The sequence below is a fragment of the Oncorhynchus masou genome, unplaced genomic scaffold, assembly GCF_036934945.1.
Source record: "Oncorhynchus masou masou isolate Uvic2021 unplaced genomic scaffold, UVic_Omas_1.1 unplaced_scaffold_3623, whole genome shotgun sequence".
In the NCBI taxonomy this organism is placed as follows: Eukaryota; Metazoa; Chordata; class Actinopteri; order Salmoniformes; family Salmonidae; genus Oncorhynchus; species Oncorhynchus masou.
In genome coordinates this window covers 9,667-36,341 of record NW_027010026.1, presented here as the reverse complement: position 1 = coordinate 36,341, position 26,675 = coordinate 9,667, and the positions used below count along the sequence as shown (strand labels likewise).

Below are 26,675 nucleotides of genomic sequence, written 5' to 3'. Positions count from 1 at the left end.
TTATCCCTCCAGTAACCAGTACAAGAAGTTTCCCCAGATGACGTCGTACCACCGCATGCTGCTGCACCGGTAGCGGCCTACTTTGGCATGGACCACAACGTAGACCAGACTGGCAAGGCCGTCATCATCAACAAGACTGGCAACACACGCATGTAGTGGGAGACAGATAGAACTTAGGAGGCCATGTGTAGAACTTAGGAGGCCAGTGTGTAGAACTTAGGAGGCCATGTGTAGAACTTAGGAGGCCATGTGTAGAACTTAGGAGGCCATGTGTAGAACTTAGGAGGCCATGTGTAGAACTTAGGAGGCCATGTGTAGAACTCTGGAGGCCATGTGTAGAACTCTGGAGGCCATGTGTAGAACTCTGGAGGCCATGTGTAGAACTCTGGAGGCCATGTGTAGAACTCTGGAGGCCATGTGTAGAACTCTGGAGGCCATGTGTAGAACTCTGGAGGCCATGTGTAGAACTCTGGAGGCCATGTGTAGAACTCTGGAGGCCATGTGTAGAACTCTGGAGGCCATGTGTAGAACTCTGGAGGCCATGTGTAGAACTCTGGAGGCCATGTGTAGAACTCTGGAGGCCATGTGTAGAACTCTGGAGGCCATGTGTAGAACTCTGGAGGCCATGGTATGCAGGTACCATTTGTAATATCACGGTACCAAAACGTCATGATACTACTTATACCAACATTTTAGAGTACCGTTATACCGTTTCATATGATACTACCAAATGTTTCAGCCCTGTCTATCTAAGGAACCTTCTGGCTCTGGTTTAAAAATGTTTATAAATTCAGTTGAATTGAAGCAACATCCTCCAGTCTCTTATGTTCAGGTCCAATCATATCCACTTCACTTTCATGTGCATATTACGTGTGGCAGCCCTCACTCACCTGCATCTCTCAGCATCCTCTACCAGCCCTCACTCACCTGCATCTCTCAGCATCCTCAACTAGCCCTCACTCACCTGCATCTCTCAGCATCCTCTACTAGCCCTCACTCACCTGCATCTCTCAGCATCCTCTACCAGCCCTCACTCACCTGCATCTCTCAGCATCCTCTACCAGCCCTCACTCACCTGCATCTCTCAGCATCCTCTACCAGCCCTCACTCACCTGCATCTCTCAGCATCCTCTACCAGCCCTCACTCACCTGCATCTCTCAGCATCCTCTACTAGCCCTCACTCACCTGCATCTCTCAGCATCCTCTACCAGCCCTCACTCACCTGCATCTCTCAGCATCCTCTACCAGCCCTCACTCACCTGCATCTCTCAGCATCCTCTACCAGCCCTCACTCACCTGCATCTCTCAGCATCCTCTACCAGCCCCTCACTCACCTGCATCTCTCAGCATCCTCTACTAGCCCTCACTCACCTGCATATCTCAGCATCCTCTACCAGCCCTCACTCACCTGCATATCTCAGCATCCTCTACTAGCCCTCACTCACCTGCATCTCTCAGCATCCTCTACTAGCCCTCACTCACCTGCATCTCTCAGCATCCTCTACCAGCCCTCACTCACCTGCATCTCTCAGCATCCTCTACCAGCCCTCACTCACCTGCATCTCTCAGCATCCTCTAGCAGCCCTCACTCACCTGCATCTAAATATAATATAATATATCCCATTTAGCAGACGCTTTTGTCCAAAGCGACTTACAAGTCGGCTGGGGCCACTACTTTTACATATGGGTGGTCCCAGCGGGAATCGAACCCACGACGCTTGGCGTTGCAAGCGCCATGCTCTACCGACTGAGCCACACAGGACCCCATCTCTCAGCATCCTCTACCAGGCCCTCACTCACCTGCATCTCTCAGCATCCTCTACCAGCCCTCACTCACCTGCATCTCTCAGCATCCTCTACTAGCCCTCACTCACCTGCATCTCTCAGCATCCTCTACCAGCCCTCACTCACCTGCATCTCTCAGCATCCTCTACCAGCCCTCACTCACCTGCATCTCTCAGCATCCTCTACCAGCCCTCACTCACCTGCATCTCTCAGCATCCTCTACCAGCCCTCACTCACATGCATCTCTCTGGTTGCTATTCCTGGTCATCTATTCCTCCATCAGTTGTGTAAATATAATTTCTCTGCGATGGCGAGGGGTGATACAGACCCTGATGGGTCTTCTGGAGTTACATTTGGAGCAGCGTGTGGAGTTGGCAGTGTTTCATCACCTGTTATATGAGCACAGACCAGTCTGAGTAGACTGTGCAAGTTCACTGTCATGCAGCCTCTGCGTGTCAGAGAGTGAAAGGCATGCCGTTTTTACAGCTAAGAAAACTGATTGTTTCTAGTCTATAAAGTTATATTAATGACCCATGTTACCAGGTCTTGTTTCTAGTCTATAAAGTTATATTAATGACCCATGTTACCAGGTCTTGTTTCTAGTCTATAAAGTTATATTAATGACCCATGTTACCAGGTCATGTTTCTAGTCTAAACAGTTATATTAATGACCCATGTTACCAGGTCTTGTTTCTAGTCTATAAAGTTATATTAATGACCCATGTTACCAGGTCTTGTTTCTAGTCTAAACAGTTATATTAATGACCCATGTTACCAGGTCTTGTTTCTAGTCTAAACAGTTATACAATAATGACCCATGTTACCAGGTCTTGTTTCTAGTCTCAACAGTTATACAATAATGACCCATGTTACCAGAGGTCTTGTTTCTAGTCTAAACAGTTATATTAATGACCCATGTTACCAGGTCTTGTTTCTAGTCTAAACAGTTATATTAATGACCCATGTTACCAGGTCTTGTTTCTAGTCTAAACAGTTATATTAATGACCCATGTTACCAGAGGTCTTGTTTCTAGTCTAAACAGTTATATTAATGACCCATGTTACCAGGTCTTGTTTCTAGTCTAAACAGTTATATTAATGACCCATGTTACCAGGTCTTGTTTCTAGTCTAAACAGTTATATTAATGACCCATGTTACCAGGTCTTGTTTCTAGTCTAAACAGTTATATTAATGACCCATGTTACCAGGTCTTGTTTCTAGTCTAAACAGTTATATTAATGACCCATGTTACCAGGTCTTGTTTCTAGTCTATAAAGTTATACAATAATGACCCATGTTACCAGGTCTTGTTTCTAGTCTATAAAGTTATATTAATGACCCATGTTACCAGGTCTTGTTTCTAGTCTAAACAGTTATACAATAATGACCCATGTTACCAGGTCTTGTTTCTAGTCTATAAAGTTATATTAATGACCCATATTACCAGGTCTTGTTTCTAGTCTAAACAGTTATATTAATGACCCATGTTACCAGGTCTTGTTTCTAGTCTAAACAGTTATATTAATGACCCATGTTACCAGGTCTTGTTTCTAGTCTATAAAGTTATATTAATGACCCATGTTACCAGGTCTTGTTTCTAGTCTAAACAGTTATATTAGTGACCCATGTTACCAGGGGTCTTGTTTCTAGTCTATTAAGTTATATTAATGACCCATGTTACCAGGTCTTGTTTCTAGTCTAAACAGTTATATTAATGACCCATGTTACCAGGTCTCTGTTTCTAGTCTAAACAGTTATATTAATGACCCATGTTACCAGGTCTTGTTTCTAGTCTAAACAGTTATATTAATGACCCATGTTACCAGGTCTTGTTTCTAGTCTAAACAGTTATATTAATGACCCATGTTACCAGGTCTTGTTTCTAGTCTATAAAGTTATATTAATGACCCATGTTACCAGGTCTTGTTTCTAGTCTCAACAGTTATATTAATGACCCATGTTACCAGGTCTTGTTTCTAGTCTAAACAGTTATATTAATGACCCATGTTACCAGGTCTTGTTTCTAGTCTATAAAGTTATATTAATGACCCATGTTACCAGGTCTTGTTTCTAGTCTATAAAGTTATATTAATGACCCATGTTACCAGGTCTTGTTTCTAGTCTATAAAGTTATATTAATGACCCATGTTACCAGGTCTTGTTTCTAGTCTATAAAGTTATATTAATGACCCATGTTACCAGAGGTCTTGTTTCTAGTATAAACAGTTATATTAATGACCCATGTTACCAGGTCTTGTTTCTAGTCTATAAAGTTATATTAATGACCCATGTTACCAGGTCTTGTTTCTAGTCTAAACAGTTATATTAATGACCCATGTTACCAGGTCTTGTTTCTAGTCTATAAAGTTATATTAATGACCCATGTTACCAGGTCTTGTTTCTAGTCTAAACAGTTATATTAATGACCCATGTTACCAGGTCTTGTTTCTAGTCTAAACAGTTATATTAATGACCCATGTTACCAGGTCTTGTTTCTAGTCTATAAAGTTATATTAATGACCCATGTTACCAGGTCTTGTTTCTAGTCTAAACAGTTATATTAATGACCCATGTTACCAGGTCTTGTTTCTAGTCTATAAAGTTATATTAATGACCCATGTTACCAGGTCTTGTTTCTAGTCTATAAAGTTATAATAATGACCCATGTTACCAGGTCTTGTTTCTAGTCTATAAAGTTATAATAATGACCCATGTTACCAGGTCTTGTTTCTAGTCTATAAAGTTATATTAATGACCCATGTTACCAGGTCTTGTTTCTAGTCTAAACAGTTATATTAATGACCCATGTTACCAGGTCTTGTTTCTAGTCTAAACAGTTATATTAATGACCCATGTTACCAGGTCTTGTTTCTAGTCTAAACAGTTATATTAATGACCCATGTTACCAGAGGTCTTGTTTCTAGTCTAAACAGTTATATTAATGACCCATGTTACCAGGTCTTGTTTCTAGTCTAAACAGTTATATTAATGACCCATGTTACCAGAGGTCTTGTTTCTAGTCTAAACAGTTATATTAATGACCCATGTTACCAGAGGTCTTGTTTCTAGTCTATAAAGTTATATTAATGACCCATGTTACCAGAGGTCTTGTTTCTAGTCTATAAAGTTATATTAATGACCCATGTTACCAGGTCTTGTTTCTAGTCTAAACAGTTATATTAATGACCCATGTTACCAGAGGTCTTGTTTCTAGTCTAAACAGTTATATTAATGACCCATGTTACCAGAGGTCTTGTTTCTAGTCTATAAAGTTATATTAATGACCCATGTTACCAGGTCTTGTTTCTAGTCTATAAAGTTATATTAATGACCCATGTTACCAGGTCTTGTTTCTAGTCTAAACAGTTATATTAATGACCCATGTTACCAGGTCTTGTTTCTAGTCTATAAAGTTATATTAATGACCCATGTTACCAGAGGTCTTGTTTCTAGTCTAAACAGTTATATTAATGACCCATGTTACCAGGTCTTGTTTCTAGTCTAAACAGTTATATTAATGACCCATGTTACCAGGTCTTGTTTCTAGTCTAAACAGTTATATTAATGACCCATGTTACCAGGTCTTGTTTCTAGTCTAAACAGTTATATTAATGACCCATGTTACCAGGTCTTGTTTCTAGTCTAAACAGTTATATTAATGACCCATGTTACCAGGTCTTGTTTCTAGTCTATAAAGTTATATTAATGACCCATGTTACCAGGTCTTGTTTCTAGTCTAAACAGTTATATTAATGACCCATGTTACCAGGTCTTGTTTCTAGTCTAAACAGTTATATTAATGACCCATGTTACCAGGTCTTGTTTCTAGTCTAAACAGTTATATTAATGACCCATGTTACCAGGTCTTGTTTCTAGTCTAAACAGTTATATTAATGACCCATGTTACCAGGTCTTGTTTCTAGTCTAAACAGTTATATTAATGACCCATGTTACCAGGTCTTGTTTCTAGTCTATAAAGTTATATTAATGTCCCATATTACCAGAGGTCTTGTTTCTAGTCTAAACAGTTATATTAATGACCCATGTTACCAGGTCTTGTTTCTAGTCTATAAAGTTATATTAATGACCCATGTTACTAGGTCTTGTTTCTAGTCTAAACAGTTATATTAATGACCCATGTTACCAGGTCTTGTTTCTAGTCTATAAAGTTATATTAATGACCCATGTTACCAGGTCTTGTTTCTAGTCTAAACAGTTATATTAATGACCCATGTTACCAGGTCTTGTTTCTAGTCTATAAAGTTATATTAATGACCCATGTTACCAGGTCTTGTTTCTAGTCTAAACAGTTATATTAATGACCCATGTTACCAGGTCTTGTTTCTAGTCTATAAAGTTATATTAATGACCCATGTTACCAGGTCTTGTTTCTAGTCTAAACAGTTATATTAATGACCCATGTTACCAGGTCTTGTTTCTAGTCTATTAAGTTATATTAATGACCCATGTTACCAGGTCTTGTTTCTAGTCTAAACAGTTATATTAATGACCCATGTTACCAGGTCTTGTTTCTAGTCTAAACAGTTATATTAATGACCCATGTTACCAGGTCTTGTTTCTAGTCTAAACAGTTATATTAATGACCCATGTTACCAGAGGTCTTGTTTCTAGTCTAAACAGTTATATTAATGACCCATGTTACCAGGTCTTGTTTCTAGTCTAAACAGTTATATTAATGACCCATGTTACCAGAGGTCTTGTTTCTAGTCTAAACAGTTATATTAATGACCCATGTTACCAGAGTTCTTGTTTCTAGTCTATAAAGTTATATTAATGACCCATGTTACCAGAGGTCCTGTTTCTAGTCTATAAAGTTATATTAATGACCCATGTTACCAGGTCTTGTTTCTAGTCTAAACAGTTATATTAATGACCCATGTTACCAGAGGTCTTGTTTCTAGTCTAAACAGTTATATTAATGACCCATGTTACCAGAGGTCTTGTTTCTTGTCTATAAAGTTATATTAATGACCCATGTTACCAGGTCTTGTTTCTAGTCTAAACAGTTATATTAATGACCCATGTTACCAGGTCTTGTTTCTAGTCTAAACAGTTATATTAATGACCCATGTTACCAGAGGTCTTGTTTCTAGTCTAAACAGTTATATTAATGACCCATGTTACCAGAGGTCTTGTTTCTAGTCTATAAAGTTATATTAATGACCCATGTTACCAGAGGTCTTGTTTCTAGTCTAAACAGTTATATTAATGACCCATGTTACCAGAGGTCTTGTTTCTAGTCTAAACAGTTATATTAATGACCCATGTTACCAGAGGTCTTGTTTCTAGTCTATAAAGTTATATTAATGACCCATGTTACCAGGTCTTGTTTCTAGTCTATAAAGTTATATTAATGACCCATGTTACCAGGTCTTGTTTCTAGTCTAAACAGTTATATTAATGACCCATGTTACCAGGTCTTGTTTCTAGTCTAAACAGTTATATTAATGACCCATGTTACCAGGTCTTGTTTCTAGTCTAAACAGTTATATTAATGACCCATGTTACCAGAGGTCTTGTTTCTAGTCTAAACAGTTATATTAATGACCCATGTTACCAGGTCTTGTTTCTAGTCTAAACAGTTATATTAATGACCCATGTTACCAGAGGTCTTGTTTCTAGTCTAAACAGTTATATTAATGACCCATGTTACCAGAGGTCTTGTTTCTAGTCTATAAAGTTATATTAATGACCCATGTTACCAGAGGTCTTGTTTCTAGTCTATAAAGTTATATTAATGACCCATGTTACCAGGTCTTGTTTCTAGTCTAAACAGTTATATTAATGACCCATGTTACCAGAGGTCTTGTTTCTAGTCTAAACAGTTATATTAATGACCCATGTTACCAGAGGTCTTGTTTCTTGTCTATAAAGTTATATTAATGACCCATGTTACCAGGTCTTGTTTCTAGTCTATAAAGTTATATTAATGACCCATGTTACCAGGTCTTGTTTCTAGTCTAAACAGTTATATTAATGACCCATGTTACCAGAGGTCTTGTTTCTAGTCTATAAAGTTATATTAATGACCCATGTTACCAGGTCTTGTTTCTAGTCTATAAAGTTATATTAATGACCCATGTTACCAGGTCTTATTTCTAGTCTAAACAGTTTTATTAATGACCCATGTTACCAGGTCTTGTTTCTAGTCTATAAAGTTATATTAATGACCCATGTTACCAGAGGTCTTGTTTCTAGTCTAAACAGTTATATTAATGACCCATGTTACCAGGTCTTGTTTCTAGTCTAAACAGTTATATTAATGACCCATGTTACCAGAGGTCTTGTTTCTAGTCTAAACAGTTATATTAATGACCCATGTTACCAGAGGTCTTGTTTCTAGTCTATAAAGTTATATTAATGACCCATGTTACCAGAGGTCTTGTTTCTAGTCTAAACAGTTATATTAATGACCCATGTTACCAGAGGTCTTGTTTCTAGTCTAAACAGTTATATTAATGACCCATGTTACCAGAGGTCTTGTTTCTAGTCTAAACAGTTATATTAATGACCCATGTTACCAGAGGTCTTGTTTCTAGTCTATAAAGTTATATTAATGACCCATGTTACCAGGTCTTGTTTCTAGTCTCAACAGTTATATTAATGACCCATGTTACCAGAGGTCTTGTTTCTAGTCTAAACAGTTATAGAAATGACCCATGTTACCAGGTCTTGTTTCTAGTCTCAACAGTTATATTAATGACCCATGTTACCAGGTCTTGTTTCTAGTCTAAACAGTTATATTAATGACCCATGTTACCAGAGGTCTTGTTTCTAGTCTAAACAGTTATATTAATGACCCATGTTACCAGAGGTCTTGTTTCTAGTCTCAACAGTTATATTAATGACCCATGTTACCAGGTCTTGTTTCTAGTCTAAACAGTTATATTAATGACCCATGTTACCAGGTCTTGTTTCTAGTCTAAACAGTTATATTAATGACCCATGTTACCAGGTCTTGTTTCTAGTCTAAACAGTTATATTAATGACCCATGTTACCAGGTCTTGTTTCTAGTCTAAACAGTTATATTAATGACCCATGTTACCAGGTCTTGTTTCTAGTCTCAACAGTTATATTAATGACCCATGTTACCAGGTCTTGTTTCTAGTCTCAACAGTTATATTAATGACCCATGTTACCAGGTCTTGTTTCTAGTCTCAACAGTTATATTAATGACCCATGTTACCAGACACACTTTTTTCTTTTCAGCGGGATTTGCCTTTTATATAATTTCACAAATCATGTCGCGTGCTGCTTTCAACTAGTCCCGGGTCGCTAATTATTGGTTTGATAACAATCAACATAGTTCAGTCACTTTACCTTGCTCGCTAACTACCTGGTCACTTGACCGTAGGTCTAAGCAAATTTGATTGGCACAGAAAGATAGGAAAAGGGTCTGCTACTCATGAAATGTGATTCATATAGGTTGTGATTCATATAGGTTGTGATTCATATAGGTTGTGATTCATATAGGTTGTGATTCATATAGGTTGTGATTCATATAGGTTGTGATTCATATAGGTTGTGATTCATATAGGTTGTGATTCATATAGGTTGTGATTCATATAGGTTGTGATTCATATAGGTTGTGATTCATATAGGTTGTGATTCATATAGGTTGTGATTCATATAGGTTGTGATTCATATAGGTTGTGCTTCTTATAGGTTGTGCTTCTTATAGGGTGTGCTTCTTATGAAAGTTATTGCTTCTTATAGGTGTGCTTCTTATAGGTGTGCTTTATATAGGTGTGATTCATATAAGTGTGATTCATTGAGAAGGCATGATTCAAATCGGTGTGGCTCATATTGGCATATTAGGAAGCCTAAACTACATCAAAAATATTTACATTTTGGTTCTTAATTATCTTTGGTGCCTAACGCTTTAAAAATTTGGGAGCAGCGTGTGTTTGTGGGAGCAGCGTGTGTTTGTAGAGCAGCGTGTGTTTGTGGGAGCAGCGTGTGTTTGTGGGAGCAGCGTGTGTTTGTGGGGCAGCGGTGTGTGTGTTTGAGAAAAGGAGACCGTGGAGTGTGTGTCCTTTGCCAATATGAGCAAATCAGCCATTCTATACAGTATTTTATTATACACCGAAAAGTGTGAAGTCAAATTCAATGTGTTGTATTGAGTAGAAGTGTGAATTTCAGTGACAAATGTTTGCAGAACATTTAGAAAATGTGAACAAGCGCCCGGGGGACGGGTTGAACAGGACGCTAGGCAACACAGTTTCCTCTTGTGGTACTACTTGGTATCGTGGTACTCATTGGTACTCCGTGGTACTACTTGGCGCAGGTATCGTGGTACTACTTGGTATCGGTACTACTTCTTGGTATCGTGGTACTCCATTGGTATACTTGGTATCGTGGTACTCCTTGGTAGTAGTGGTACTCCTTGTGTAGTGGTACTCATTGGTATCGTGGTACTCATTGGTATCGTGGTACTGCCCGGTATCGTGGTGCTACTTGGTATCGTGGGTACTACTTGGTATCGTGGTGCTCCTGTTGGTATCGTGGTACTACTTGGTATCGTGGTACTACTTGGTATCGTGGTACTCCAATTGAGCTCAGTGGTACTACTTGGTATCGTGCTCAGTGCTCATGGTATCGTCGTACTCCTTGGTATCGTAGTGCTCTTGGTATCGTGGTGCTACTTGGTATCGTGGTACTACTTGGTATCGTGGTACTCATTGGTATCGTGGTACTACTTGGTATCGTGGTACTACTTGGTATCGTGGTACTACTTGGTATCGTGGTACTACTTGGTATCGTGGTACTCATTGGTATCGTGGTACTACTTGGTATCGTGATACTACTTGGCATCGTGGTACTACTTGGCATCGTGATACTACTTGGTATCGTGGTACTCCTTGGTATCGTGGTACTCCTTGGTATCGTGGTACTCATTGGTATCGTGGTACTACTTGGTATCGTAGTACTCATTGGTATTGTGGTACTACTTGGTATCGTGGTACTCATTGGTATCGTGGTACTACTTGGTATCGTGGTACTACTTGGTATCGTGGTACTCCTTGGTATCGTGGTACTCCTTGGTATCGTGGTACTACTTGGTATCGTGGTACTCCTTGGTATCGTGGTACTCCTTGGTATCGTGGTACTCCTTGGTATCGTGGTACTCCTTGGTATCGTGGTACTACTTGGCTGTTCCACTGGATGTCAGAAGGTGAATTCACCAATTTGTAAGTCGCTCTGGATAAGAGCGTCTGCTAAATGACTTAAAAAATGTAAAAATGTACTTGGTATCGTGATACTACTTGGTATCGTGGTACTCATTGGTATCGTGGTACTTGGCCTGGTATCGTTAGTAAAATGTTGGTATCGTTACAAAACTAGTCCTAACGAGTTTCTGAGTAGTTTTGTTCCTTCAGCCCAGAGCAGAGGTTCTCAGAGCACATCAAGGATGAGAGGAAAACGGATTTCCAGAAGAAGTTTATCCTCAAGAGAGACGACGCCAGTATGGACAAGGACGATAATCAGGTCATTAGTCCCTTTTTTTTTATTCTTCACTGTTGCTTTTTATTACTTAAATACTTAACAGTTAATTATACTTAACAGTTTCTGATTCACAGATTCTTCATACATGTTATTTGTAGCTGTTTTTACCTTTGTATGTCTTTGTAGAACACGAGGATTTTGATATATGAGAAGGCTGCATGTAATATATCCTGTTGACGATTATCTGAGTATACAAATCTCTCTAAATCTCTCTCTCTCTCTCTCTCTCTCTCTCTCTCTCTCTCTCTCTCTCTCTCTCTCTCTCTCTCTCTCTCTCTCTCTTATCTGAGTATACAAATCTCTCTCTCTCTCTTATCTGAGTATATAAATCTCTCTAAATCTCTCTCTCTTATCTGAGTATATAAATCTCTCTAAATCTCTCTCTTATCTGAGTATACAAATCTCTCTCTCTCTCTTATCTGAGTATATAAATCTCTCTCTCTCATCTGAGTATATAAATCTCTCTCTCTTATCTGAGTATACAAATCTCTCTCTCTCTCTTATCTGAGTATATAAATCACTCTCTCTCTTATCTGAGTATATAAATCTCTCTAAATCTCTCTCTCTCTCTTATCTGAGTATATAAATCTCTCTAAATCTCTCTCTCTTATCTGAGTATACAAATCTCTCTCTTATCTGAGTATATAAATCTCTCTCTCTCTCTCTTATCTGAGTATACAAATCTCTCTCTCTCTCTCTATCTGAGTATATAAATCTCTCTCTTTCTCTTATCTGAGTATATAAATCTCTCTCTCTCATCTGAGTATATAAATCTCTCTGTCTCTCATCTGAGTATATAAATCTCTCTCTCTCTATCTGAGTATATAAATCTCTCTAAATCTCTCTCTCTCTCTTATCTGAGTATATAAATCTCTCTCTCTTATCTGAGTATATAAATCTCTCTCTCTCTCTCTTATCTGAGTATATAAATCTCTCTCTCTTATCTGAGTATATAAATCTCTCTCTCTCTTATCTGAGTATATAAATCTCTCTCTCTCTCTCTCTTATCTGAGTATATAAATCTCTCTCTCTTATCTGAGTATATAAATCTCTCTCTCTTATCTGAGTATACAAATCTCTCTCTCTCTCACAATATTTTAATGTACACGTATTCTTCCTGAGAAGATGCTCTGAATAGTATTAGAAGGTGAATACCACTTCTTGTCCAATGATGTTTACTGATCACACCCCTTCTTCCTCTTGTCAATCGCAGATCCAGCGTGCACGTTGTCGGACCGGGCAGCGCAGCAAATCCATAGAGGAGAGAGAGGAGGAGTATCAGAGAGTACGAGACCGGATCTTTTCCCGAGAAGTAAGTGTTGGAGGATAGTAGATGCTCTTAGGCACAGAACTAGAGGATCAGTTTACCCTCACCAAATCGTGACATTAAGCATCGTATGGGTAACGCACACAACTGACCCGAGTTCAGCCGGATCTGACTCAGTGGCTCTGCGGTCAAAAGTACTACATCTCAGTGCTAGAGGCGTCGCTACAGACACCCTGGTTGATCCCGGGCTGTATCACAACCGGCCGTGATCGGGAGTCCCATAGGGCGGTATTTTAATTTATTGTGATCTTCCGGTTTCAGGGGAGGGTTTGGCCGGGGGTAGGCCGCCATTGTAAATAAGAATTTGTTTTTAACTGACTTGCCCAGTTAAATAAATGTCTCAGGGCAACTCTGGTCGGGCTAAACAGTGAGGATGGGGATGGACAATTGGATGGACAGTTGGGGATGGACAGCTGGGGATGGACAGTTGGGGATGGACAGTTGGGGAGATGGACAGTTGGGGAGATGGACAGTTGGGGAGATGGACAGTTGGGGAGATGGACAGTTGGGGAGATGGACAGTTGGGGAGATGGACAGTTGGGGAGATGGACAGTTGGGGAGATGGACAGTTGGGGAGATGGACAGTTGGGGAGATGGACAGTTGGGGAGATGGACAGTTGGGGAGATGGACAGTTGGGGAGATGGACAGTTGGGGATGGACAGTTGGGGATGTACAGCTGGGGATGGACAGTTGGGGATGGACAGTTGGGGATGGACAGCTGGGGATGGACAGTTGGGGAGATGGACAGTTGGGGATGGACAGTTGGGGATGGACAGTTGGGGATGGACAGCTGGGGATGGACAGCTGGGGATGGACAGCTGGGGATGGACAGTTGGGGATGGACAGTTGGGGATGGACAGCTGGGGATGGACAGTTTGGGATGGACAGTTGGGGATGGACAGTTGGGGATGGGGATGGACAGCTGGGGATGGACAGTTGGGGGTGGACAGTTGGGGATGGACAGTTGGGGATGGACAGTTGGGGATGGACAGCTGGGGATGGACAGTTGGGGATGGACAGTTGGGGATGGGGATGGACAGCTGGGGATGGACAGTTGGGGGTGGACAGTTGGGGATGGACAGTTGGGGATGGACAGCTGGGGATGGATAGTAACTTTTTGGATAATAACAATATGTTCTCAATAACCTACTTGGTCAAATGAAAGCTATTAAATAGCCATATTTCTGGGATCAACAAGCTGTTGGTAATGTACAGGTGTCTCTTCCCTTTCAGTCCTCTCAGAATGGATACATCAACGACAACAGGTAAGTTCACAGTAGCTCCCAGTATCAGTGTGCATCACAGTGGAGAGTTGAATGTGTGTACTTGTGAAGGGGACCCTAGAGTAAGGGGTTCGTCTCCAGCCACTATAGTCCCTTAGGTGTGTAGGAGAGGCAGTCGGGGCGGCCTGGTCACAGCAAAGCCCCTAACCCTGTTCCAAACCCCTGGCACCGTAAAATTACACCACCAAGTTATGTTGAGATGTTTTTGAAGAGATCTAATAATTCTGGGAATATATCATAAGTTTCAAGCACCCGGGTTTGGGTTTGCTAAGTTTGAATGTTGGGTTGAACTGACAATAGTTTTCCACATGTAGTCCAAAGCACAACAAAAGTACATCTTTCAACCCCTCTCTCTTTCTGATAGCGATGATTATTAAACCGATGTGTTTGAGAGACAAAAGATGTGGTGGAACTTTGTTCCCTGTTTTTAAATTATTATTATTTATTTTTTTACTGTCAACATTTCTGCTCTGTGTGCATGCTCTTTTCTGGGCTGGTGTTTGGATACAGTGCAACACTGTTACAAATGGTCGCTCCCTATCCCTCCCCTTGGCCCTTTCCTCCTCAGTGTTGGCGTGTCTGAAGGTCTGGACAGGTTTAAACAGTGATAACATGTTCACCATATTGCTTCCATATTTACAGATCATTGAAGGGTAAGGGCCAAGGGAGAGGTAGGGAATGAATTGAGAATGGCTGTTCCAAAACCTACATGGCCCCTTCTCCTATACCCACCCAGTAACCCCGGCTCTCCTATCTCTCCCTCCGCTGTCCCTCAACAGACTTTCGCCTGAAGGCTACTCCTCTACCTCTCAAAAGAGGAGGCAGATCTTTAGGTACTGACACATCCGCGTGACGTGTGACTCTAGCAGTCTGTGATTGTGTTGCCATGCCGTTCTACCCTCCCTGTCTAGTTGTGATTTGATATGACTGACTGATTGTGTGCGTCCAGAAATGGCACCTTATTCCCTACTTGGTGCGTTTAGGGTGGTTTAGGTTGCCATTTCAGACCTTAGCCACTGAATGTTGGTGTTGTTGCTTGGCGTGGGTTGGCTCAGAGCAACACCTATGGCATGGCTGCTTTGTTGTTGTTGTTTTTTTTGGGGGGGGCTGGGTACTACTTATTATCCCTCTGTCATCATTGCTACATCCTCCATGATCTCTGTTTCTGTTGATCTGGTTTTCTATCTCCCTCTTCATCTTTGCTCTACTACTTGTCTCTACTACTGTCTGTGGTGTCCTGAGGATAGATCTACTACTACTGTCTGTGGTGTCCTGAGGATAGATCTACTACTACTGTCTGTGGTGTCCTGGGCTAGATCTACTACTACTGTCTGTGGTGTCCTGAGGCTAGATCTACTACTACTACTGTCTGTGGTGTCCTGAGGATAGATCTACTACTACTGTCTGTGGTGTCCTGAGGCTAGATCTACTACTACTACTGTCTGTGGTGTCCTGAGGATAGATCTACTACTACTGTCTGTGGTGTCCTGAGGATAGATCTACTACTACTGTCTGTGGTGTCCTGAGGATAGATCTACTACTACTACTGTCTGTGGTGTCCTGGGCTAGATCTACTACTACTGTCTGTGGTGTCCTGAGGATAGATCTACTACTACTGTCTGTGGTGTCCTGAGGCTGGATCTACTACTACTGTCTGTGGTGTCCTGAGGATAGATCTACTACTACTGTCTGTGGTGTCCTGAGGATAGATCTACTACTACTGTCTGTGGTGTCCTGAGGATAGATCTACTACTACTGTCTGTGGTGTCCTGAGGATAGATCTACTACTACTGTCTGTGGTGTCCTGAGGATAGATCTACTACTACTACTGTCTGTGGTGTCCTGAGGCTAGATCTACTACTACTGTCTGTGGTGTCCTGAGGCTAGATCTACTACTACTACTGTCTGTGGTGTCCTGAGGATAGATCTACTACTACTGTCTGTGGTGTCCTGAGGATAGATCTACTACTACTGTCTGTGGTGTCCTGAAGATGGATCTGCTGCTACTCTGTCCTAAAGAGAGATGCAATCTACTATCATATTTATCATTACCACGGTGAATTAGTATAATTTGTGTTCGTACAATTAATCCCATAATGGGACGGGTTGCCAATTTGTCAATTTGACTCAAAATTATAATTTCATTCATTCATCATCAGATCTTTGTGTTAGTTGTGATCAGTGATTCTGTTTGTACCAGCTGTGACACGTACAAACTGAAATGTCATTAGCCATTGACCTCAGTAACGCTGAAAGAGGGATTTTGGGGGTAAGTTTTCAGTGACAATAGTTCAACAGACAAACGATTGCATGCGGCAGGGTCGCCTAGTGGTTAGAGTGTTGGACTAGTAACCGGAAGGTTGCAAGTTCAAACCCCGAGCTGACAAGGCATGGAATTGTCGCTCTGCCCCCTGAACAGGCAGTTAACTCCACTGTTCCTAGGATCATTGAAAATAAGAATTTGTTCTTAACTGACTTGCCTGGTTAAATAAAGGTAAAATGATCACGCCTCACTAAATTGAGACTTACTGTGCCTTTTCCGCGTGTGTTGTCTTAGTGCAAATCCTACGTTGTGTGTGTGTGGAGATGATGACTCATAGGTAAGTCAGTATTCTCCTCTTCCTGACAATGTTTACCATGTCACATACAGTAGAAACATATATAGGTATTATTTACTGAATTGTATTTTGTAGGGGAAATGCTAATGAAATCTAAAGTGCAACATTTTTGGGGGTATATTGTGACAGAACAATCTCCCCTGTGTTGGCTGGAGAGAGTGTTAAAATTTTGCAACAGGAGAGACAGAACGGCCGTGATTTGAAAGCAGGATCTCGCCCGCTCATCTTTGTCTGCACAGTGTGAGCGAGCTACCACCCTACCTTTCTTTCTTAAAATAGTGAAGCTGGGAGGCAGGAGGCGGGGACAGAGAATAGGAGAGAAGGGAGAGGGGCAGGAAGAAAGGCGGGAGAGAGGTTGAGAGAGGCGGGGGGAGAGCGGCGGGGAGAGAGGCGGGGAGAGAGGCGGGGAGGCGGGACAGATGAATAGGAAGGAGGCGGGGAGAGAGGCGGGGAGAGAGGCAGGGAGGCGGGACAGATGAATAGGAAGGAGGCAGGGAGAGAGGCGGGGAGAGAGGTGGGGAGAAAGGCGGGGACAGAGGCAGGGAGGCGGGACAGATGAATAGGAAGGAGGCGGAGAGAGAGGTGGGGAGAGGGGCAGGGAGAGAGGTAGGGAGAGGGGCAGGGAGAGAGGTGGGGAGAGGGGCAGGGAGAGAGGTGGGGAGAGGGGCAGGAAGAGAGGTGGGGAGAGAGGCAGGGAGAGAGGGTGGGAGAGAGAGGTGGGGAGAGGGGCAGGGAGAGAGGTGGGGAGAGGGGCAGGGAGAGAGGTGGGGAGAGGGGCAGGAAGAGAGGTGGGGAGAGAGGCAGGGAGAGAGGCGGGGAGAGAGGGGCAGAAAGAGAAAAAAACGAGAGACTGGGAGAGAAAGAGGCAGGGAGAAAGGCGGAGAGAGAGAGCAGGGAGGCGGGACAGATGAATAGGAAGGAGGCGGGGAGAGGGGCAGGGAGAGAGGTGGGGAGAGGGGCAGGGAGAGAGGTGGGGAGAGAGGCAGGGAAAGAGGCGGGGAGAGAGGTGGGGAGAGAGGTGGGGAGAGAGGCAGGGAGAGAGGTGGGGAGAGAGGGGCAGGAAGAGAGGCAGGGAGAGAGGTGGGGAGAGAGGTGGGGAGAGAGGCAGGGAGAGAGGTGGGGAGAGGGGCAGGGAGAGAGGTGGGGAGAGAGGCAGGGAGAGAGAGGTGGGGAGAGAGGCAGGGAGAGAGGTGGGGAGAGAGGTGGGGAGAGAGGTGGGGAGAGAGGCAGGGAGAGAGGCAGGGAGAGAGGCGGGGAGAGGGGCGGGGAGAGAGGTGGGGAGAGAGGGTGGGGAGAGAGGGGCAGGAAGAGAGAAAAGGAGAGACTGGGAGAGAAAGAGGCAGGGAGAAAGCCTAAAATAGCTCATCCATTAATGACTGCCGCTGTCGCTCAGCCTACTGCCGCTGTCGCTCAGCCTACTGTCGCTGTCGCTCAGCCTACTGCCGCTGTCGCTCAGCCTACTGCCGCTGTCGCTCAGCCTACTGCCGCTGTCGCTCAGCCTACTGCCGCTGTCGCTCAGCCTACTGCCACTGTCGTTCAGCCTACTGCCGCTGTCGCTCAGCCTACTGCCGCTGTCGCTCAGCCTACTGCCGCTGTCGCTCAGCCTACTGCCGCTGTCGCTCAGCCTACTGCCGCTGTCGCTCATCCTACTGCCGCTGTCGCTCATCCTACTGTCACTCAGCCTACTGCCGCTGTCGCTCAGCCTACTGCCGCTGTCGCTCAGCCTACTGCCGCTGTCGCTCAGCCTACTGCCGCTGAAAGAAACAGAAAGCTGTGTGTAACTCCATAGTGACGGTATGAGGGGGTGTGTGTAACTCCATAGTGACGGTATGAGGGGGTGTGTGTAACTCCATAGTGACGGTATGAGGGGTGTGTGTAACTCCATAGTGACGGTATGAGGGGGTGTGTGTAACTCCATAGTGACTGTATGAGGGGGTGTGTAACTCCATAGTGACGGTATGAGGGGGTGTGTGTAACTCCATAGTGACGGTATGAGGGGGTGTGTGTAACTCCATAGTGACGGTATGAGGGGGTGTGTAACTCCATAGTGACGGTATGAGGGGGTGTGTGTAACTCCATAGTGACGGTATGAGGGGTGTGTAACTCCATAGTGACGGTATGAGGGGGTGGGGATGTGTGTATCTCCATAGTGACGGTATGAGGGGGGGTGTAACTCCATAGTGACGGTATGAGGGGGGATGTGTGTAACTCCATAGTGACGGTATGAGGGGAGGGGGATGTGTGTAACTCCATAGTGACGGTATGAGGGGGGTGTGTAACTCCATAGTCACGGTATGAGGGGGGATGTGTGTGACTCCATAGTGACGGTATGAGGGGGGATGTGTGTGACTCCATAGTGACGGTATGAGGGGGGATGTGTGTAACTCCATAGTGACGGTATGAGGGGGGGATGTGTGTAACTCCATAGTGACGGTATGAGGGGGTGTGTGTGACTCCATAGTGACGGTATGAGGGGGGATGTGTAACTCCATAGTGACGGTATGAGGGGGGATGTGTGTAACTCCATAGTGACGGTATGAGGGGGATGTGTGTGACTCCATAGTGACGGTATGAGGGGGTGTGTGTAACTCCATAGTGACGGTATGAGGGGGGATGTGTGTGACTCCATAGTGACGGTATGAGGGGGGATGTGTGTGACTCCATAGTGACGGTATGAGGGGGGATGTGTGTAACTCCATAGTGACGGTATGAGGGGGGATGTGTAACTCCATAGTGACGGTATGAGGGGGGGGGGTGTAACTCCATAGTGACGGTATGAGGGGGGGTGTGTGTAACTCCATAGTGACGGTATGAGGAGGGGGGATGTGTGTAACTCCATAGTGACGGTATGAGGGGGGATGTGTGTGACTCCATAGTGACGGTATGAGGGGGGATGTGTGACTCCATAGTGACGGTATGAGGAGGAGTGTGTAACTCCATGTGTAGGTGACTCCATAGTGACGGTATGAGGGGGGTGTAACTCCATAGTGACGGTATGAGGGAGGGGGATGTGTGTAACTCCATAGTGACGGTATGAGGGGGGGGGTGTGTAACTCCATAGTCACGGTATGAGGGGGGATGTGTGTGACTCCATAGTGACGGTATGAGGGGGGATGTGTGTGACTCCATAGTGACCGGTATGAGGGGGGGATGTGTGTAACTCCATAGTGACGGTATGAGGGGGGATGTGTGTAACTCCATAGTGACGGTATGAGGGGGGTGTGTGTGACTCCATAGTGACGGTATGAGGGGGGATGTGTAACTCCATAGTGACGGTATGAGGGGGGATGTGTGTAACTCCATAGTGACGGTATGAGGGGGATGTGTGTAACTCCATAGTGACGGTATGAGGGGGGAGTGTGTAACTCCATAGTGACGGTATGAGGGGGGGATGTGTGTGACTCCATAGTGACGGTATGAGGGGGGATGTGTGACTCCATAGTGACGGTATGAGGGGGGATGTGTGTAACTCCATAGTGACGGTATGAGGGGGGATGTGTGTAACTCCATAGTGACGGTATGAGGGGGGGGTGTAACTCCATAGTGACGGTATGAGGGGGGGATGTGTAACTCCATAGTGACGGTATGAGGGGGGATGTGTAACTCCATAGTGACGGTATGAGGGGGATGTGTGTAACTCCATAGTGACGGTATGAGGGGGGTGTGTAACTCCATAGTGACGGTATGAGGGGGGGATGTGTGTGACTCCATAGTGACGGTATGAGGGGGGATGTGTGTGACTCCATAGTGACGGTATGAGGGGGGATGTGTGAACTCCATAGTGACGGTATGAGGGGGGATGTGTGTAACTCCATAGTGACGGTATGAGGGGGGATGTGTGTAACTCCATAGTGACGGTATGAGGGGGGATGTGTAACTCCATAGTGACGGTATGAGGGGGATGTGTGTAACTCCATAGTGACGGTATGAGGGGGGATGTGTGTGACTCCATAGTGACGGTATGAGGGGGGATGTGTGTAACTCCATAGTGACGGTATGAGGGGGGGATGTGTAACTCCATAGTGACGGTATGAGTGGGGGGATGTGTGTAACTCCATAGTGACGGTATGAGGGGGGGGATGTGTGTGACTCCATAGTGACGGTATGAGGGGGGATGTGTGTAACTCCATAGTGACGGTATGAGGGGGATGTGTGTGACTCCATAGTGACGGTATGAGGGGGGGTGTAACTCCACAGTGACGGTATGAGGGGGGGAGTGTGTGTGACTCCATAGTGACGGTATGAGGGGGGGATGTGTGTAACTCCATAGTGACGGTATGAGGGGGGATGTGTGTAACTCCATAGTGACGGTATGAGGGGGGATGTGTGTGACTCCATAGTGACGGTATGAGGGGGATGTGTGTGACTCCATAGTGACGGTATGAGGGGGGATGTGTGTAACTCCATAGTGACGGTATGAGGGGGGATGTGTGTAACTCCATAGTGACGGTATGAGGGGGGATGTGTGTGACTCCATAGTGACGGTATGAGGGGGATGTGTGTAACTCCATAGTGACGGTATGAGGGGGGATGTGTGTGACTCCATAGTGACGGTATGAGGGGGGTGTGTGTAACTCCATAGTGACGGTATGAGGGGGGATGTGTGACTCCATAGTGACGGTATGAGGGGGGGGGTGTGTAACTCCATAGTGACGGTATGAGGGGGGATGTGTGTGACTCCATAGTGACGGTATGAGGGGGGTGTGTAACTCCATAGTGACGGTATGAGGGGGATGTGTGTGACTCCATAGTGACGGTATGAGGGGGGATGTGTGTGACTCCATAGTGACGGTATGAGGGGGGTGTGTAACTCCATAGTGACGGTATGAGGGGGGATGTGTGACTCCATAGTGACGGTATGGGGGGGGATGTGTAACTCCATAGTGACGGTATGGGGGGGATGTGTGTGACTCCATAGTGACGGTATGAGGGGGTGTGTGTGACTCCATAGTGACGGTATGGGGGGGGATGTGTAACTCCATAGTGACGGTATGAGGGGGGATGTGTGTAACTCCATAGTGACGGTATGAGGGGGGATGTGTGTAACTCCATAGTGACGGTATGAGGGGGGATGTGTAACTCCATAGTGACGGTATGGGGGGGATGTGTGTAACTCCATAGTGACGGTATGAGGGGGGTGATGTGTGTAACTCCATAGTGACGGTATGAGGGGGTATGTGTAACTCCATAGTGACGGTATGAGGGGGGATTTGTAAGTCGCTCTGGATAAGAGCGTCTGCTAAATGACTTAAATGTAAATGTAAATGTGTGTAACTCCATAGTGACGGTATGAGGGGGGATGTGTGTGACTCCATAGTGACGGTATGAGGGGGGATGTGTGTAACTCCATAGTGACGGTATGGAGGGGGGATGTGTGTAACTCCATAGTGACGGTATGAGGGGGGATGTGTGTGACTCCATAGTGACGGTATGAGGGGGGATGTGTGTAACTCCATAGTGACGGTATGAGGACATACACACACACACACATCCCTTATTCACTATGGAGTCACACACACCCCCTCATACCGTCACTATGGAGTCAACACCCCCTCATGCCGTCACTGAGTCACACACATCCCCCTCATGCCGTCACTATGGAGTCACACACATCCCCATGTGTGTGACTCCATAGTGACGGTATGAGGGGGATGTGTGTGACTCCATAGTGACGGTATGAGGGGGGATGTGTGTGACTCCATAGTGACGGTATGAGGGGGTGTGTGTGACTCCATAGTGAATAAGGGATGTGTGTGTGTGTGTATGTTCTCTGTGTGTTTGTGTACTCTGTGTCTCTGTGTCCTCTGTTGTTCTGTGTGTGTGTACTCTGCGTGTACTCTGCGTGTGTGTGTGTGAGTGTACTCTGTCTCTGTGTGTGTGTACTCTGCGTGTACTCTGTGTGTGTGTACTCTGTGTGTGTGTGTACTCTGCGTGTGTGTACTCTGTGTACTCTGTGTTGCATTCTGACCAGACCTCTAGCGCATAATGATTTTTGTCCTCCCACACCAAACGCTATCTGGACATGCAGGTTGAAATTTCAAAATAAACTCTGAACCAACCATATTAATTTTGGGGACAGGTCGAAAAGCGTGAACCATTTATGGCAATTTAGCTAGCTAGTTTGCTGTTTTTCGCTAATTTGTCCTGGTATATAAACATTGGGTTGTTATTTTACCTGAAATGCACAAGGTCCTCTACTCCGACAATTAATCCACAGAAAAAATGTAAAACCGAGTTTGTTTTTCTAGTAATCTCTCCTCCTTCAGGCTTCTTCTTCTACTTGTTTGGACTTTATGTGGCAGTTGACAACCAACTTTAAGGTGCATTACCACCACCTACTGGACTGGAGTGTGGACCTCAGTTCATTTTCCAATCACCCACGTGTTCATATGCTCCTAACAACCAATGAGGAGATGGGAGAGGCGGGACTTACAGCGCATCATGCGTCGCAAATTAACCCAAGTTCTATTTTAGAGCCTGGCAGTGCAGACGCTCGTTGACGCTCGCGACCAGTGTGGTTGCTATGATCTGAATAACATGTATGTGTCCATGTATTTTACTGTGCGCACGGTGTGGTTAGCATGTTACTCCTGGTGTCCCATTGTAAAGGAAAACCTCTTTATGGCTGTGTTTTTATTTCCAGAATGGACCTGTTGTTGCCTTGTCACTCATTCGGGATCTGTACTTTACTCAATGTACTCCTGTCATCTTTTTCACCTCGGTGTTGATTGGATGAAACATCAGCGAACTGCATGTGTGTTTCTCTGTGATGTGGGTGGCAGTTTGGTGAATGTCCTGTACACTACAGGGGTGTGGTTCGGTTGATTTCCCATTTGTTCTGGTTGATTTATTGACCGGTCAGCCAACATCTTTGTGTTTTGGTTTGTTGAATGCCCCATGTTCTCCACACATGTCAAGGTGTTGTTCTTAACCTGATCACCCTCTGTCTCCACCTCTCTGTTCCTCTCTCTGTCTCTCTGTCTCTCTCTGTGTCTCTCTCTCCACCTCTCTGTACCTCTCTCTCTGTGTCTCTCTCTCTCTCTCTCTCTCTCTCTCTCTCTCTCTCTCTCTCTCTACCTCTGTTCCTCCCTTCCTCTCTCTCTCTCTCCACCTTTGTTCCCCCCTCGCTCTCTATCTCTTTTCCTCTCTCTCCTCTCCACCTCTTTTCCTCTCTCTCTCTCTCTCTCTACCTCTCTTTCCTCTCTCTCTTTCTCTCCACCTCTTTTCCTCTCTCTCTCTATCTCTCTCCACCTCTTTTACTCTCTCTCTCTCTCTCACCTCTTTTCCTCTCTCTCTCTCTCTCCACCTCTTTTCCTCTCTCTCTCTCCACCTCTCTCCACCTCTTTTCCTCTCTCTCTCTACCCCTGTCTCTCGCTCTCCCTCTCTACCTCTGTTCCTCTCTCTCTCTCTCTACCGCTGTTCCTCCCTCTCTCTCTCTCTCCACCTTTGTTCCTCTCTCTCTCTTTCTCTCCACCTCTCTTTCTCTCTCCACCTCTGTTGCTCTTTCTTTCTCTCCCTAACACGCCATCACCCTCGTTTCCCTGCTGTTTCCACCTCTTCCTCATATTCCCCTGTTTCCCTCACTCTCCCCTCCTCACCTGTTTCCCTCACTCTCCCCTCCTCACCTGTTTCCCTCACTCTCCCCTCCTCCCCTGTTTCCCTCACTCTCCCCTCCTCCCCCTGTTTCCCTCCCTCTCCCCTCATCCCCTGTTTCCCTCCCTCTCCCTCCTCACCTGTTTCCCTCACTCTCCCCTCATCCCCTGTTTCCCTCCCTCTCCCCTCCTCACCTGTTTCCCTCACTCTCCCTCATCCCCTGTTTCCCCACTCTCCCCTCCTCCCCTGTTTCCCTCACTCTCCCATCCTCCCTCTCCCCTCCTCCCCTGCTCTCCCTTTCCCATCCCCTCCCCTCTCCTCCTCACCCGTTTCCCCACTCTCCCCTCCTCCTGCTCTCCCTCTCCCATCCTCCCTCTCCTCCTCACCTGTTTCCCTCCCCTCCCCTCCTCCCCTGTTTCCCCACTCCTCCCTCCCTCCCCTCTCCCTCCTCACCTGTTTCCCTCCCTCCCTCCTCCCTGTAAGCCTCTCACTTTCCCATCCTCCCCTCTCCTCCTCACCTGTTTCCTCCCTCTCCCCATCCCCTGTTTCCTCACTCTCCCATCCTCCCCTCCTCCCCTCACCTGTTTCCCTCCCTCTCCCATCCCCTCCTCTCCCCCTCCTCACCTGTTTCCCCTGAACTCCTCCCATCCTCCCCTCCTCCCCTCCTGAGTCCTGTTTCCCTCCCTCTCCCCTCATCCCCTGTTTCTACTCTCCCTCTCTCCCCTCTCCTCCCTCACCTGTTTCCCTCCTCTCCCCTCATTCCCTCCCCTTTTTCCTTACTCTCCCATCCTCCCCTCTCCCTCCCTCACCTGTTTCCCCCACCTCCCTCCCTCCCCCCCTCCTCTCACCTTTTTCTAGTCCTCCCATCCCTCCTCCCTCCCTCCCTTCTTTGTCCCTGGAACTCTCCCATCCCCTCCTCCCTCACCTGTTTCCCTCACCCTCCCTGTTTCTACCTCCCATCCTCCCCTGTTTCCCTTTCACTCCTCCTCCCTGTTTCCCTCCCCCTCCCTCCCCCTTTTTCCCTCCCCCTCTCCCCCCTCTCCCCCTCCCCCTCCTCCCTCTCCCCCTCCCTCCCTGTTTCTCTCCCTCTCCCCCTCCCTCACCCGTTTCCCTCCCCTCTCCCCCTCCCTGCTCTCCCTCCCTCTCCCTCCTCCCCTCTCCCCCTCCCTCCCCTGCTCCTCCCCTCCTCCCTGTTTCCCTCCCCCTCTCCCCCTCTCCCCTCCCTCCCGTTTCCCTCCCTCTCCCCTCCTCCCCTGTTTCCCTCCCTCTCCCCTCCTCCCCTGTTTCCCTCCCTCTCCCCTCCTCCCCTGTTTCCCTCCCTCTCCCTCTCCCCTCCTCCCCTGTTTCCTCCCCTCCTCCCCTGTTTCCCTCCCATCCTCCCCTCTCCCCTCCTCCCCTGTTTCCCTCCCTCTCCCCTCCTCCCCTGTTTCCCTCCCATCCTCCCCTCTCCCCTCCTCACCTGTTTCCCTCCCTCTCCCCTCCTCACCTGCACAGGGGTGACCTTGAGAGCTCCAGCCGTGCGTCCAGCAGTCGTCAGAGCAGCACTGACAGTGATATGAAGTGCCTGGAGCCAAGGCCCTGGAGCAGCACAGACTCTGATAGTTCAAACAGGACCCTACGGCCCCCGGTCACCAAGGCTTCCAGCTTCTCTGGCATCTCCATTCTGACCAGAGGAGATAGTCTGGGCAGCAACAAGAGCTCTCAGGGCAGCTGCAGGGGCTCACGCACTGGTATGTACCAGACAGACATCCTAATGGGGATTGTATAATGAAAAATGCCTCCTGTAGTTGGAAATTAAAATGTTGTGACCATTGTGCTCTGGGCAGTCCATTCTAGTAATTGAATTTCTCAATGTGAAAATACTGAATTAAATTGAAATGGCAACACACAGAAGTGTTTAAGCACTCTTTAAAGCAGTCTTTGGAGGTCACTGACACAGAACAGGCCAGAGGGAAACAGAAGGCAATCCTTTTCAAGCCCCTTCATCTTTTTGAAAACTAATCAAAAGGGGAAAGAATCTGAAGATAGTACAGAGAAGAGTGCAGAAATGTTGAGGAGCTGTTTCTGTATTTTGACTTTGTCTTGACTCTTGTGTCGTCTTGTTGTGTTATAGGACTCCCACTGGTGAGTCCAGACATGTGTCCCCAGCCCCCAGTCCCCCAGCCTGGCCCCTGCCCCGGGGTCGCAGTCTACTGCCCTGCCCCTCCCAGGTCCAGACCCAACCCCCCAGACCGCCCTATTGCCCACCCTCACACAATCAGCGGCAACTATAACCATAACCACATGACTCAGGGGGTGGAGAGAGCTCATGTCATGAATCCTTTTTATTTAAATACAGTTTCAGCTTAAAAATTGAAAAGACATGGCTATGTTCCCACCTAACATCTGTCTGCATCTCCTCCTGCTCTCCCCCTCCCTCCATCTCTCCCCCCCTCCCTCCACTCCCCCCTCCCTCCATCTCCCTCCATCTCTCCCCACTCCCTCCATCTCTCCCCCCTCCTCCATCTCTCCCCACTCCCTCCATCTCCCCTCCATCT

The 26,675-nt window shown here is 45.9% G+C and overlaps 1 pseudogene; it reads left to right on the top strand.

Moving 5' to 3' along the window:
- Positions 1-7: 7 nt before the first annotated feature.
- On the top strand, positions 8-26,411 carry LOC135534591 (R3H domain-containing protein 2-like; annotated as a pseudogene).
- The last annotated feature ends 264 nt before the right edge of the window (positions 26,412-26,675 follow it).